The sequence below is a fragment of the Macaca thibetana genome, chromosome 2 (genome assembly GCF_024542745.1).
Source record: "Macaca thibetana thibetana isolate TM-01 chromosome 2, ASM2454274v1, whole genome shotgun sequence".
Lineage (NCBI taxonomy): Eukaryota > Metazoa > Chordata > Mammalia > Primates > Cercopithecidae > Macaca > Macaca thibetana.
Window position 1 is genome coordinate 15538023 of NC_065579.1, and position 12613 is coordinate 15550635.

The 12613-nt window shown below is 43.3% G+C and overlaps 1 protein-coding gene across 1 annotated transcript in view; it reads left to right on the forward strand.

Annotated features, from left to right (window-relative positions):
• Nucleotides 1–12613, forward strand: part of DYNC1LI1 (dynein cytoplasmic 1 light intermediate chain 1) — a 354482-nt gene that overhangs the window by 253184 nt on the left and 88685 nt on the right. The gene's annotated exons all lie outside the window — the stretch shown is intronic.

The window sequence follows — 12613 nt, forward strand, 5'->3', positions numbered from 1 at the left end:
TATTATTATAATTGTAATCAACAATGTCGGTGCGCCACCCTCATCCCCTATACTGTGCTGACATCCCCAGCCTCAGCTACTATAAGCATTGCCTGCTAATGGCACAAACGTACGCTTTTCTCTGGAGAACTGCTCTTGGTCAATGGGAGCCAATTTACCTAGAAATGCTTGGGAGGTTATATTTTCTATCAGGAGGGCATCATGCACCCAATGACTGACTGATATGGGGGCAGGCAGATAAACAAATGATGAGCCCTTTCCTTAAAGACGATGACTCTGTGATGTAATTCACACCGTCCATGGGATCAGGCTGAAATTAGACTTAAGCTGAAACCCTATCATTATTTAACCTCTGCCCCTGCTCTATCCTTTACCTTCTTATAGGTTTCTACTGAAAGTACATCTTCAATATGTCTCTAGTACAAGAATCCCTGCCTTGATACCATTTGACCCAGGCATCCCATTACTGGGTATATACCCAAAGGATTATAAGTCATGCTGCTATAAAGACACATGCACACGTATGTTTATTGCAGCACTATTCACAATAGCAAAGACTTGGAATCAACCCAAATGTCCATCAGTGACAGACTGGATTAAGAAAATGTGGCACATATACACCATGGAATACTATGCAGCCATAAAAAAGGATGAGTTCGTGTGCTTTGTAGGGACATGGATGCAGCTGGAAACCATCATTCTCAGCAAACTATTGCAAGAACAGAAAACCGAACACCGCATATTCTCACTCATAGGTGGGAATTGAACAATGAGATCACTCGGACACAGGAAGAGGAACATCACACACTGGAACCTATTGTGGGGAGGGGGGAGGGATAGCATTAGGAGATATACCTAATGTAAATGACGAGTTGATGGGTGCAGCACACCAACATGGCGCATGTCTACATATGTAACAAACCTGCATGTTGTGCACACGTGCCCTAGAACTTAAAGTATAATAATAATAATAAGAAGAAGAATCCCTGCCTTGGTTTCTTCTTCTGGGAGCTCAATTTAGACAGTGATGAACATTTGATATTTTTGGCCTTCATTCCCTCTTCCTAACAGAACCAGAGTTTCTTATTCTTTTTCTTTTTCTTTTCTTTTCTTTCTTTTCTTTTTTTTTTTTTTTTGACAGAGTCTTGCTCTATCCCCAGGCTAGAGTTCAATGGCGCAATCTCGGCTTACTGCAACCTCTGTCTCCTGGGTTCAAGCGATTCTCCTGCCTCAGCCTCCCGAGTAACTGGGACTACAGGCACACGCCACCATGCCCGGCTAATTTTTTGTATTTTTTTAGTAGAGACGGGGTTTCACCATGTTGGCCAGGATGGTTTCAATCTCCTGACCTCGTGATCTGCCCACCTCGGCCTCCCAAAGTGCTGGGATTACAGGCATGAGCCACTGCACCTGGCCCCAGAGTTTCTTTTTTGGGAAGTCTGCTTCCTTTCCCTCTTTGTGGACAGTCTTGTTTCCTCTTCTGTGGACAGTCTTGTTGTGACTGTAAATCTAGGTACTCGCCCTTCCATCTAGAAGCTGAAGTAGTTACTGCATGTTCCTTCCACCGGACTCTTCCTCTTATTGCCCTGGTACAGCAGGCCCAGACACATAATCTCAACTTAGCCAATTTGACACTGTCTCCTGAGATTATGAGTTTTGAGTGAGTTAAACAAAGACAGAATAGCCTGTTGAAATTGACTTATCTCAGCATAGGCTTCTTCTGGACGCTTCTGTGGTTCTTGCCCACTTCCAAGTTATTTGAAGGGCCTTTTTGGAATGCCCCAAATCTTTTGGTAAATTCTCTTTTGTGTAAGTTCTCTCAACTTGAGTTATCTTGTTTATAATAAAAAGAATCATAAATAATGCAGTTATCTAATTTTTTTTGGTTTATATGCAGAGTGAAAAAATCTGGAACCAGATCACTAATTCAGGAGATGGGAGACTCAAGGCTTCTAATCTTAAAAAGGAAAAGCCTACTTGGATAGCCCTCCTTGCTTCAATGAAGAGGTAGGAGTTTGCAAAGCTTCTCTCACCTGGTTAAATTATACTTTGATCTTTTGTGAGATGCTGAACCAGATTCTTCTCTTAGAAAGCTGGTGTCTGAGCCGGGCGCGGTGGCTCAAGCCTGTAATCCCAGCACTTTGGGAGGCTGAGACGGGCGGATCACTAGGTCAGGAGATCGAGACCATCCTGGCTAACACGGTGAAACCCCGTCTCTACCAAAAAATACAAAAAACTAGCCTGGCGAGGTGGCGGGCGCCTGTGGTCCCAGCTACTCGGGAGGCTGAGGCAGGAGAATGGCGTAAACCCGGGAGGTGGAGCTTGCAGTGAGCTGAGATCCGGCCACTGCACTCCAGCCTGGGCGACAGAGCCAGACTCAGTCTCAAAAAAAAAAAAAAAAAAAAAAAAAAAAAAAGCTGGTGTCTGGCTTTTAGTCTCAAAACATGCATCTCCATCTGAAACATCCTCTCAGCTGGCATTTTTTCTTTTCTGATATGTTCACGCACCAGCCCTGAAAATAGAGCGATTCAACTGCATGAAGACAGCTGCACTTACTAATAAAAATATCTTCTGAAAGAAAATAGTCTTTTCTCTGAGTGGAATTTTACTCCAGAAATTGTTCAGTTTTGGATTGCAGGGAAGGAAATGAGCTCAACAGAAAAACCAAAATAGACACACATGATTGCAGAGGATCTAAAGACAACCTCCCAGTCTGAGTTGCCAGGCAACTGTCTCTCCAAAGTTGCTGTCATTTTAATTTTTTTTTTTTTTTTTTTTTTTTTTTGAGATGGAGTCTTGCTCTGCCACCCAGGCTGGAGTGCAGTGGCCGGATCTCAGCTCACTGCAAGCTCCGCCTCCCGGGTTCATGCCATTCTCCTGCCTCAGCCTCCCGAGTAGCTGGGACTACAGGCGCCTGCCACCTCGCCCGGCTAAGTTTTTGTATTTTTAGTAGAGACGGGGTTTCACTGTGTTACCCAGGATGGTCTCGATCTCCTGACCTCGTGATCCGCCCGTCTCGGCCTCCCAAAGTGCTGGGATTACAGGCTTGAGCCACCGCGCCCGGCCTCCTTGTCATTTTAATTTTATAGAATAATTAGGTACCCAAATTTCTGACTCAAGATGTCTTGGGATAACAATGAACTCATCTTTTACGATTTTTTAAAAGTATAAGTAGAAACCTCTTTCTTGCTTGGAGTACATGTTTTACTGTTTATTTGTTTCCCCACCCCGCCCCGCCCCACCACAGTATCTTTGTTGTGTTTCTTCAAAACAAATAAGTTTTCATTTCTTTGGGATGTTCTTGCTGGATCCTGCTGAGAATGGGGATGGATGGAAGAACACTTAGGATGTTGATTTCTAGCAGCTTCAGATTCTGATCCTATGGTTATTAAGATGTTTTATCCACAGGGAGTGAAAGAAAAATATTCCACATAAACATCAATATTCCACTTAAAACACCAGTCATGGGAAACTTGGCCTTATGATTAGAAGCAAGGTCCCTGCACCTAAGTAAACAAAATATTAGGCCAGGCGCGGTGGCTCATGCCTGTAAGCCCAGCACTTTTGGAGGCCGAGGCAGGCAGATCACTTGAAGTCAGGGGTTCGAAACCAGCCTGGCCAACATGGCAAAACCCCATCTCTACTAAAAATACAAAAATTAACCAGGAGTGGTGGTGCTCACTTGTAATCCCAGCTACTCTGGTGGCTGAGGCAGGAGAATCACTTGAACTCGGGAAATAGAGGTTGCAGTGAGTGAGATCACACGACTGCACTCCAGGCTGGGCAATAAAGCAAAACTCGGTCTCGAAAAAAAAAAAATTAAAACAAAACAAAACAATTTTTTTTCTTTTCTTTCTTTCTTTCTTTCTTTCTTTCTTTCTTTCTTTCTTTCTTTCTTTCTTTCTTTCTTTCTTTCTTTCTTTCTTTCTTTCTTTCTTTCTTTCTTTTTTTTTTTTTCTTTCTTTCTTTCTTTCTTTTCTTTCTTTCTTTCTTTTTTTTTGAGATGGAGTCTACTCTGTTGCCCAGGCTGGAGTGCAGTGGCGCAATCTAGGCTCCACCTCCCAGGTTCAGGCAATTCTCCTGCCTCAGCCTCCCAAGTAACTGGGATTACAGGCACCTGCCACGGCGCCCAGCTAAATTTTGTATTTTTAGAAGAGATAGGATTTTGCCATGTTGGCCATGGTTGGTCTCAAACTCTTGACCTCGAGTAACCCACCTGACTCAGGCTCCCAAAATGCTGGGATTACAGGTGTGAGCCCCCGCATCCAGCCCTGGACAAATAGCTTTCTAATTGGCCTTCACATATCCACCCTAATGCCCTCCAGCTAATCTTCAGTATCTCGGTTATCTGATCTTAGCACTCTCCTGCCTCAAAAGTTTTAATAGCTTTGATTTTTATCTGTGAGGGTTCATTTGCAGACAACTTACCTATGACTCTTTCCAGTAAAAAGGAGTTGATACAGGGAATTAAGTGCTTATGAAACTGTTGGGAGGACTAAGGGGAGTGGGTTCTAGGTTGGGTCCCCAGGAATGACTTTCAGGATACAATAGAACTGGACTGTTAAGGGAGCTGTTATCTTCATCCCAAATGGAGAAACTGGAAGCTGCCACTGGAACTGTGGGCTCTAAAGCACACGACCTTATCCAGGGATGAGGGCATTGCTACTGCTATGCTTGTTGGCTCCAGAGTAATGCTGCCTCTCCTAGATCTGCAATGGCCCAATGAATAAATATGTAAATTTTAAAAGACCACCCACATGTTCTTAGAACATTGGACCCCTTGACCCCAGAGCCCTTCGTAACTATGCTCTGGACCATGCTCACCAGCAGAAACTGCAGAAACAGTGAAGCATAGACTTGCCTCATCTCCACCTTCCAGGCCTCATTTAAGTGAATCCGATTGGCTGAATCTAGACGCCTCCAGTGCCCTAGTTGCAAGGTGTTTGTGAATGTAGTTTTTAGCTTTCCAGCCTCTGCAGTCACATCAAAGGGCAGAATGGATGGGCACCAATCTGTCACACTCTTGCTTTTGTGATGGAAACCATTCTTCATGTGGTTTGTAAGCTTTTTCATGGTCTAGCCTCTATCTCCCTCTTGGCCTTATCTTTCCCATGCTCCCTTCGTGCCGTTCACGCTCTGCCTTTCAGTCTTTCATATGTGCCATCCTCCCACTACAGGGCTTTGCACATGCTGTTTTTCTTCCCGAAATACTCTTCATCTACACCCGCTGCTCTTGACCTAGTTAATTCCTATTTCCCCTTTCAACTCAAGTGTCACTTCATTCTGGAAACCTTTGCAGCCTTCCCATCTCCTGGCCACATACCCCAGCTACAGGCTTTCATGGCACCTAATAGCTTTCCTTGGTAGACACTTGCTGCAATTGCAATGTTGTAATTGTCTGATCATTTCATTAATACTTGGCTCCTCCACAAGGGTGTAGGTTCCAAGAGATTACGGACCTTATCTGTTCATGCTCCCCATATTCTAGAAGCATAGAGAAGAAACTTAAATTCCTTTAGGGGGAAAAACTGGAGGTAAAGGGGAAGGAAGGCTGTTATGTTTCATTTTATATCTTTCTGAACTTTTTAATGATTCATGTACATGTATTTTAACCTTAAAATGTGTAGTAGAGGCCAGGCGCAGTGGCTTAATGCCTGTAGTCCCAGCACTTTGGGAGGCCAAGATGGGTGGATCACCTGAGGTCAAGAGTTCAAGACAAGCCTGGCCAACATGGGGAAACCCCCCCCTCCACTAAACATACAAAAATTAGTCTGGTGTGATGGCGCATGCCTGTAGTCCCAGCTACTCAGGAGGCTGAGGCATGAGAATCGCTTGAACCCGGGAGGCAGAGGTTGCAGTGAGCTGAGATTGTGCCACTGCACGCCAGCCTGGGCACAGAGTGAGACTCTGTCTCAAAAAACAAAAAACAAAAAAGTGTGTAATAGAATTGGGGTGGAGGAGTATTTTCCCAGAGTGATTCAATTTCAGGGCCAGAATTAGGGACTTTGAAATCTTCAGAAGTTGACTTTCAAAAACCTATTAATTTCTAGTTAACTTATTGAAATTGCCTTTAAGAAAAGCCTAGAGTAGGTATAATTTTCATGGAAATCCTCCTCAATAAAACAGAAACTTTTCTAGGGATAAGATCCTTCAAAATAGAAGGAATCCCAGTTAGAGAAAAATGTTAAAGGATGCCACCCCTAGCCCTGGACCCATGAAACTCAAATTCGGCTAGTATAACCACAGAAACAGTCTTCCACATAAAGTGCTACTGTTATTTTTCTCTTTACTACACTTTCTAATTACTCTGTAATAAACACACTAAAAATCATAAAAGTTAAAGTAAAAAAGAATTAATGTGATTACAACTATTCTAACATTTTTCTCTATTGAACCCTTTGAAAAACAGTTCACATAGATACTAGTACATGATGGCTCCGAAAGACAATAATGAAACTGCGTCATTTACATAATCATCTTGCAAGTAGAAGCATGTGTTTTACTGCGTTCTGGTGCTACCAGTCATGTTAAATCACAATTCCAAGGAACAGCAGGGAAGGATTTAGAACTTACACTCAATAATGGGGTTGAAATGTGGACATTTCCTTTCAGGAAAAGGAATTATTACTGTCAAAGCACCCCTCTGGCCTAAGACCAGTAGCTTTGGTTAGAGGCAGCAAAATAAAAGGACCTGAGAACACCCCAGCATATCCAGGGCTGTACTCTGAACTCCAAGGGCTATGAGAGAGGAAAATCCCTAGACTATTCTAGAACCAAGGATTTTGTTGAATCTTGATGTTAGGAGAAAACTTGGGGGTCATCATTCTAGTCTAAACTCTGTCCCAGTTCAGAAACTTCTTCCTAACATCCTAGCCAGATACTTGTTTGGTACGAGTGTAAACACTTAAAACAAGTTAAATAATTAGACATTAAGCAATTAACACTTAAACCTTTTAACAAGTTAATACCAAAGGATCATTAAAAATAAGAAGTTGAAGGACCACCTGGGAGCATTCAATGGAGAGTAACGGCCTCCAAGAATCCAGTGAAAGTATTTCTTCTCTTTCTTCTCCTATTGTGTTGAATTTCATCAACATTGCTTGAGTATGTGGTCTCTGGAGGAAAAACAAATTTATACTCCTCTTGCTTTTGTTTATATTTCTTCTTCATCAAAGTTTCCTCCCAATTAATTAGCCTATCCCATGACCTATCTTTGTTTCTTAAACGTAAAACATTTTATATACTAATTAGTGCTAAATTGCTTTAAGGCTTAAAAAAAAAAAAAAAACCTTGGTGGCTCACGCCTGTAATCCCAGCACTTTGGGAGGCCGAGGCGGGTGGATCACCTGAGGTCAGGAGTTTGAGACCAGCCTGACCAACATGGAGAAACCCCGTCTCTACTGAAAATACAAAATTAGCTGGGCGTGGTGGCGCATGCCTGTAATCTCAGCTACTCAGAGCCTGAGGCAAGAGAATCGCTTGAACCCAGGAGGCGGAGGCGGAGGTTGCGGCATTGAACTCCAGCCTGGGCAACAAGAGGGAAACTCCGTCTCAAAAAACAAACAAACAAACACCCTTAACTTGAATTTAGGAGGTCTCTGAAATGCAAATCAGGTTGGTTAATACACTTACACAGCTAGTGAAGTAAACCATTTGGGCATCATCTTTGATTTCTCAAGTCACACTATTCAGCCTTACTCCATTAACTTCCTTTCCTTCTTAGCAACTCTGTACTCTACACCTTCCATTGCCCAGTTTTGTTCTCTTAATTTAGAAATCGTAGCAATTGCAGTTTAGGAATTTTGCTAAATTTTGCTTCATTTTGCTAAATGAAGAGACGATGACTGTGCTCAAGATTTAGTCTTTTTTAAACTGCTATAATAAACCAGTCCTATAAGTAAGGAGAAAGAAATTTGGAGATATGTTAATGAACTAATCATACATGCTGTTGCCACAACTCTTCCCAAGCATCTTGAGAGAGAAAGCCAAAGAAATCAGGTTTGTCATCATCACAGACAATTAGGCCAGCAGAAGGATGTTCTCGGGCACAAAACAACTGGTTTTGCTGGCGGCAGCTTCTGTTGAATCATCAGTAAAATTTAAACAACACGTTGGAGTAAACGGCAAGAGTCAAAACAGGAGAAACACAGAGACATAAGTTGGTCCTGTCTTCTGCTTATCAGCAGAACAGTCCGTAGTTATTTTAAAGTAATTTGAAAGTTCAGACAAACAGAATAAGTTATTTAAAGGATTTGCAGGTATGGCAGCTTAGGTGGGAAGTCTGGGAAAGCCAGAAGCTTAGGAATAAAACATATGGAGGCAAAGAATATGTTTTTGTGAGTGAAGGAGAAAAAAATGGACTTGAACTCACAAGAACTGTGAAATGTTCTCATTTTTTTGCCATTTGAGGATCTGTGACAAGGATGTGTGTTACTAAGGGTGTCACTTAATAATGGAAAACAGAGTCTATGAAAAACACTTAAACATGTGAGGGTGTGACAGCTAATGAGAAGGAGGCCTTCTCTTCCTGCTTCCAAAGCATGACCTCATTTTGCCCTCGGGTGGCTGAAGTGTACCCATCAAAGCAGAGAACCATCTGAACATGGGAGCACACCCACTAACACTGCTGTTAATTAACTCTGGACCTGTGAAAACAAAGCCACATCCTCACTCTGAATATGGAAAAGCTGAAGACAGGGAGCTCTTGCTTAGCTTTCTGGATTCCATCCTTGCAATAGCAAGACATGGCACCATTTGTGGAGACCCACTATGTGCCAGGCATTGCTAGGCCATCATACTGACTATGGCACAACATCTCCTGAACAATTCAGCGAGATTGATATTATCCCCACCCCATTTTTTACATGAGGGAACTGACTCTCAGAGAGCAAAAATGACTTGCCCAAGACCACAGGGAGTAGAAAGCAGAGAAGACAGCCTTGTCTGACTCAAAATCCCAGGCTCTTTGCTGCTAAGAGATGTCTGGAAAAATAGAAAGTTGTTTGCTGCTTCTCAGAGCTGCAGAAAGATGTCCATAGCCCATCCCTTCCCTTCCTTACTACTTAGTAGCACATCCTTGCTAAGTGTGTGCGTGTATATATACATATATATATACACATATACACACACACAGCAGTATACAGCAGGTCCTTGAATAATAGCGGTTCTTTTTTTTCTTCTTTCTCTCTCTTTCTTTCCTTCCTTCCTCCCTCCCTCCCTTCTTCCTTCCTTCTCCTTCCTTCCTTCCTCTTTCTTTCTTTTCCTTCCTTCTTTCCTTCCTCCTTCCTCCTCCTGTCATCTCCCCTCCCCTCCTCTCCTCCCCTCCCTTCCTCTCCTCCCCTCCCCTCCCCCCCCTCCCCTCCCCTCCCCTCCTCTCCTTCCCTCCCCTCCTCTCCTTCCCTCCCCTGCTCTCCTCCCCTCTCCTCCTCTCCTCCCTCCTCTTTTCTCCTCTTCTTTCCTTTCTTCTCCTTTTTTTTTTTTTTTTTTTTTTTGAGATGGAGTCTCACTCTGTTGCTTAGGCTGGAGTGCAGTGGCAAGATCTCAGCCTCCTAGGTTCAAGCAATTCTCCTGCCTCAGCCTCCCGAATAGCTGGGACTATAGGCGAGTGCCACCACGCCCAGCTAATTTTTGTATTTTTAGTGGAGATGGGTTTTCACCATGTTGGCCGGGCTGGTCTCGAACTCTTGACCTCAAGTGATCCACTTGCCTTGACCTTCCAGAGTGCTAGGATTACAGGTGTGAGCCACTGTGCCTGGCCCTTTCCTTCTTTCCCCTTCCTTCCTTCCTTCCTTCCTTCCTTCCTTCCTTCCTTCCTTCCTTCCTTCCTTCCTTCTTTCCTTTTTCTTTTAACTAAGAATTAAATTATCAGTTTTATTTGTCAAGAATTCACAACATAATGACTAATTGTATGTTGACAACGTTGAACTTTACCAGAGTCTGTGATTCCGGAAAGAAGGGCCCCGACCTCCGTATTATGGGAAATGGCTTGCTGCAAAGGGATGACCACTCTTTTGATTTACAAGACCTGGAGCAACCCTCTTTATTTGATTTAGTAGCACTATTTCCTACATGTAGTTCATCCTAAATTCACATGGTAATTGAGGTTGTCATTTGTGTTAGCTAATTGCCTTTACCCAAAGGAAAAATTAAACTTCTTATGGCTCTTGAATATAGAGATATAGCAGGTAGTTTCAGCTTGGAAGCAAGTGCCTAGGCTGAGACAGGGAGACAGAAGTGTGCTATTGATGCAAGAAAGTGCCTTCACTGGGGCTTCACCCGGGAAATAATTCAACTGGTGACGTTAAACAATAATCTTTCATTGAGGCTGGGCGCAGTGGCTCATGCCTGTAATCCCAGCACTTTGGGAGGCCGAGGCGGGTGGATCGCCTGAGGTCAGGAGTTTGAGACCAGCCTGGCCAACATGGTGAAAACCCGTCTCTATTAAAAGTACAAAAAATTAGCCGGGCATGGTGGCAGGTTCCTGTAATCCCAGCTACTTAGGAGGCTGAGGCAGGAGAATCCCATGAACCCGGGAGGCAGAGGTTACAGTGAGCCAAGAAGGTGTCATTGCACTCCAGCCTGGGCAACAAGAGCGAAACTGTGTCTTAAAAAAAGAAAAGAATCTTCCATTGAACCAGAGCTGCTCCTTCCAGAGCAGGACTAACTCCTAGGCGTGCCCAGAGTCAGCCCCTTCCTTCCTTCCTTCTTTCCTTCCTTCCTTCCTTCCTTCCTTCCTTCCTTCTTCCTTCCTTCCTTCCTTCCTGCCTTCCTGCCTGCCTGCCTTCCTGCCTTCCTTCCTTCCTTCCTTCCTTCCTTCCTTCCTTCCTTCCTTCCTTCCTGCCTTCCTGCCTTCCTGCCTTCCTGCCTTCCTGCCTGCCTTCCTTCCTTCCTTCCTTCCTTCCTTCCTGCCTGCCTTCCTGCCTTCCTTCCTGCCTGCCTTCCTGCCTTCCTTCCTTCCTTCCTTCCTGCCTTCCTGCCTTCCTGCCTTCCTTCTCTCTCTCTCTCTTCTCAGCCTCCCAAGTAGCTAGAAGTACAAGCACAATCTACCACATCTGTCTATTAAAAACATTGGTTTTGTAGAGACAGGGTCTTGCTATGTTACCCAGGTTGGTCTCAAACTCCTGGCCTCAAACAATTTTCCTGCCTCAGCCTCCCCTAGTGCTGGAATTACAGGTGGGAGCCACCACACCCAGCCAATAACATCGTTTCATTCAACGTCATTTCATTATAATGTCAACGAGAAAAAAAATTCATTCCTGGCCAGGGCCACTGTCTGTGTGGAGTTTGCACATTCTCCCCATGTCTGCATGGGTTTTTCCCCAGTATTCTGAGTTCCTCCTGAATCCCAAAGATGTGCACATTAGGTGAATTGGTGTATCTAAATGGTCACAGTCTGAAGAGTGTGCATGTGCGCATGAGTGTGGCCTGTGATGGAATAGGTCTTGTCCAGGACTGGTTGCTGCCTTGCCCCTGGACTGCTGGGATAAGCTCCTGCCACTGCAACCCTGAACTTGAATAAGCAGGTTGGAAAATGAATGAATAAAGAAAAACTATTATAAAATAAAAATGTGTAAAGTATCTGATCATCATACATATGCACCACGATAAACAATGTGGGACAGAAGCACTTGGTGGGCCCTTCCTATGATTGTTGGTGAGCCCTTCCTATGATTGTTGGTGAGCCCTGTGGTCGTGGGAGGTGCTCCTCACAACTTTCATTTTGCAAACATTGATTTCTTGATTCATTCCACAGCCACTATAATCACCATCACTCATTGATTCCCCCAAAACTGGGTAAATGATTATCTTACTTATTTTTATTAATTTTTCTTAAATGTATGAATAACTCATATTTATGTCAATGTTAATATTATAAGTGTTTATTTAGAAGTTCGCTGATGCTTTTGTGACCAGAAATATGCCATAGAAATTTAAGTCTTGTTTGTATCATCTACCCTATGGTAGAATTGGTTTTGTTATGCACCGTTTCACTTAAAACCTATCGATGACATTAAGTGAGGGTTTCCCATGTGTGCATACGTCTGTGTGTATATATGTTATAAAGGTATGTATCCTATTTGTTCTGTTTCTCTGGAGAACCCTGTCTAGTACATTAAATGTGGTTCCCAGACCACCTCCGCCAGCAGCAGTGTCTCCTCAAAGCTTCTTAGACATCTGGAAACTCAGGCCCTGCCCCAGACCTACTGGATCAGAATCCGTTCTTTCAAGCTTGAGAAGCACCAATCACCTTCCTCACTGTTACATTTAATATGTATTAATATATTAATATGTATTAATTTGTATTTAATATGTATTTATATATTTAATGTATTATACATTTGTATTATACATTTTATGTATTATACATTTAATATGTATTAATATATTAATAACTTTAATAAAGTGCTAATTATCCTGCAGCAAATAGCGACTCTGAGAAATAGTTCCTGTGCCCTTCATTAAGTCTTCGACTTTCAAAAGAACAGTCATTTCTACCCACCCCTTGCCAGCCCCAGAATCCCCATCAAGGAAGCAGGGGGAAGAAAAGCAAGGAAGTGTTTTTAAAGGGTTTGCTGATAAGGCTTCAGGCAGCTGCCCTGACTGGCACCTGGGT